Source organism: Glandiceps talaboti, chromosome 9 (assembly GCF_964340395.1).
Source record: "Glandiceps talaboti chromosome 9, keGlaTala1.1, whole genome shotgun sequence".
Lineage (NCBI taxonomy): Eukaryota > Metazoa > Hemichordata > Enteropneusta > Spengelidae > Glandiceps > Glandiceps talaboti.
Window position 1 is genome coordinate 2,248,386 of NC_135557.1, and position 3,544 is coordinate 2,251,929.

General features: G+C 32.8%; 1 long non-coding RNA gene across 1 annotated transcript; it reads left to right on the forward strand.

Annotated features, from left to right (window-relative positions):
• The first annotated feature begins 341 nt into the window (after window positions 1-341).
• Window positions 342-3,068, forward strand: LOC144440495 (uncharacterized). The gene is made up of 7 exons (XR_013481206.1): window positions 342-371; window positions 647-673; window positions 983-1,007; window positions 1,527-1,555; window positions 1,828-1,849; window positions 2,387-2,425; window positions 2,929-3,068. It is a non-coding gene; the product is annotated as an uncharacterized LOC144440495 (long non-coding RNA).
• The last annotated feature ends 476 nt before the right edge of the window (window positions 3,069-3,544 follow it).

Sequence of the window (3,544 nt, forward strand, 5' to 3'; positions counted from 1 at the left end):
ATAAGTAATTGATTCGATAATACTATATTTCGCCTCTCAGTTCTTATTTAAATGTACATATTATCTTACCTTTGTTGGACTTTTTTTCTTTGTTTTCGCAGAATACAAAATATTTTCAGTTAACGTAGATACATATGTCATACACTGTGCACACAATCTATTTGATCGTAAAATCATTTTCTCTAAATAGTTTCTATTTTTCTTTTGTCATCATTTGCCAAGGACGAAATGGGTAAGAGAAAATTAAAATGTGTCTTTCTCTGAGCTTTGTTCTCTTTAGGTAATCCTATACTTAGTTAAAACATCTAACATCAATACATTTGGTTTTACTTTAATATTCAGAAAAACGCCGGCACAGGCTTGGAGCAAGAGTGAGTGTAATTTATCATTCATTAATAGATATAAATAAGTTTGAGATTGAAAGCAAGACATATATTTTGTGTCATATTCGTATACTTTGGTATGTAATATTGTCATGACGTTTTGTTACATTTACATAACCAAGGATAGAATGAAATCTAACATTTTTAATTCCCGTACTCTTATTATATATTCTCTAATTTCCAAGTAGCTTCTGTGTTATGACCAATATAGACTTTCAAAATATTCATTATTTGCATGTTCCTGTTTGTATTTCTATCATTAGGAGGAAGACAGCTTGACAGGACCTAGAGTGAGTGACTGTCATTTATATGTCATTGATCAAATTATATCAACGCTACTATTCTAGATCTGCTTATGGGGAAACATATTCTAACCAATCAAAATTGCAAGTAAACAAGTTTTATCTCATTTCGTCATTTGGAACAACTATAATATGACTCAGACTCTGGATTAGGATGAACAATGATTCATTACGTCTCTGTGAAAACAGAATTCAGCCGTTATGTTTATTTCAATCAAATATAACATCACATATATCACTTGTTTTCCGTTGACGACAAAGCCACTTCTTTACCATCTGTTGGCAATTTTGTTTCAGGATGTCAGAAATTACAATGATATTGGTAAGTAAAAGTAATTACAGTAATATTGGTAAGTAACAGTTATTACGATAACATTGGTAAGTGACAGAAATTATAATGATATTGGTAAGTAACAGTAGTTACAATAATATTGGTAAGTAACAGAAATTATGATGATATTGGTAAGTAACAGTAGTTACAATAATATTGGTAAGTAACAGAAATTATGATGATATTGGTAAGCGACAGTGATCCATTGCTTAGGTATAGATGAATATTCCGAATGACACGAACTTATCAAACAAAACATATCGAAGAATCTCTCAAAATCCTGTTTTACGTTAGACGCTCTTCATCAACTCTGAGCCTTATATTTTGGATATGTAGACTTATTTGTAAAATGTAGACTTTATTCATTCCCCGTTGGATGATTCTATCGTTGTTACTGTGTAGTTATCCTGTAAATAATTAATTTATTTGTAAAATGTGTATTGTATTTATTTAAGGAAATATTTTATCCCTAATGTTGATCTTCATAATCTACGTTTGTTCACATTTCAGTGAAGCGCCGCCACCGTCTGGGCGCAAGGGTATGTAATCATTATTTCTAGCAATTTGCGGATAGCATTAACATCCAGTACAACACAAAAATGCTGTATTCCTACTACATATGTTTCACCCATCCTTCATAGAACACAAAATTTGAGTTTATATGGTTCGGTAGACGTGAACACATGATAATGAAAGACTGAACGGGAAACTCGTTTGCTGATTAAATCAATACCTTAATTTGATAAACATATCCTTTATTAAAAGAAAGAAATACTTATATTTACATCGCTTCTTCTTTTTTTCCCTACAGGATGAAACCAGAGATATCGAAGGTAATAAGCAGACGATCTTCTGCGATCGATCGTCCTAAATTTATTCTGTTTCATTTAGAAAATTGAGTAGAATGGAGTCATTAATTATTTTAGTGAATTCTTGGATTCATTTCAACAACATCTAATAATATTATGTACCGTCACTTTCAATACTTGGTGACTACAGCAACGGTGTATATACACGCTAAGTTGAGTTTGGGTACGAGGTTCGGCGGAAGTGGGAAAAAAAACATTTGGAAACACATATTAGTTATAATAGTACCTTGGACTAATTACAACACACAATGTAAACTATGTGATTGGCAAGCTAATCTAATGTAATCTAATCTAATCTAAACATACCAACGTCAACACTATAGAAATCAATATAGTCAAATACGTCATCAAGGAACTGTACGTCATAATACGTCATCAAGGAACTGTACGTCATATACGTCATCAAGGAACTGTACGTCATAATACGTCATCAAGGAACTGTACGTCATAATACGTCATCAAGGAACTGTACGTCATAATACGTTTTCATTTTATTTACAGAAAGAGGATCCTTCCCAAAAATGAGATTCTAAACAAAACGTAAGTATTAATGATTATTTTATATATTTCGATACCCAAGTAATTTAATGTATGTATGTATGTATGTATGTATGTATGTATGTATGTATGTATGTAATGTATGTGTGTGTATGTATGTATGTATGTATGTATGTATGTATGTATGTATGTATGTATGTGTGTGTGTGTATGTATGTATGTATGTATGTATGTATGTATGTATGTATGTGTGTGTGTGTGTATGAATGTATGAATGTATGTATGTATGTATGTATGTATGTATGTATGTATGTATGTATGTATGCATGCACGGACTGACGGACGGACGTATTTATGTATGTCGTATTTTCACACAATTATGAATTCTGTATCGAAACTTCGAAATACAAACCCCTTTATCAGCGTACAAAGTATTTTCATAATGCATCGTATTCAAGACAAATGTAGAATAAGTTGTTTCTTTAAATCACTGTATGATTATTTTTTATTACAAGTAATCGACAGTATTCTTTTCGTTGCCACAGGTGATGTCGGCGAATACTGAACAAAGAAACAAATACATGATAACGTAAACATTGCAGTACGACCCAACGACTCAGTCTTCTCGAAACTCTTTGTCAAGTCCTTACAACTCAAACAATCTCTCCTCCACTGAAATTGTCCGTTAGTTTTCAATTGACCTGTATTTTTAATCCATTTTACAACATCTGAAAATAATTAAAGAAGTTAAAGAAGTGACATTTTTGCCAAGTTATGTAAAGTTTCTAATGTGTGACGTGATATGATGTGATGTGTACATGAATTCAATCTCAAATATATGTCATTGTCTCGGAATCTGTGTGGTCTAATTTGGTAGAGTAATTGCGAAGTGCTAGTATATGTAAATGTAACACGAAGAGTCTATAATATGTATTGTCGACATGCAGGTCATGGTAAGGTGTATCGCAACATTAGGAGAAGCTAAGCGATTGACTGACATGTAAATAATAGGCTCTCTCTCATCCCACTCTCCCCCTCTCTCACAAACCCTCCCTCTCGCTCATCCCCCTCCCCTCCCTCTCATCCCCTCTTCTCACCCCTCCCCTCTCACTCTTTTTGTCCCTCTCTATTTCTCTATTTCTCTGTCTCTGTCTCTTTCTC